A 287-nucleotide genomic window follows, 5' to 3' on the forward strand; every position below is an offset into this window, starting at 1 on the left:
GGACTTGCTAGCTCAGGTTTTGCAGCGACTTCCAGCAGTTGTGCCGCCAGTGGTTGGTGGGCAGGATCCAGTAGTGCCGCCAGTGGTTGGTGGGCAGGGTCCAGTAGTGCTCCCAGTGGGTGGTGGGCAGGGTCCAGCGGTGCAGCCTGTGGCGGGTTTGCAGGCAGGTGTGCAGCCGGGGGCCGAGGTAGTGGATGCACAGTATGTGCGGATGATGGAGCAGCTGCGGCATGTGGGAGCCGGGTATTTCTCAGGAAGTACCGATCCGAGTGTAGCGGATGAGTGGA

Source organism: Camelina sativa, chromosome 17 (genome assembly GCF_000633955.1).
Source record: "Camelina sativa cultivar DH55 chromosome 17, Cs, whole genome shotgun sequence".
NCBI lineage: Eukaryota > Viridiplantae > Streptophyta > Magnoliopsida > Brassicales > Brassicaceae > Camelina > Camelina sativa.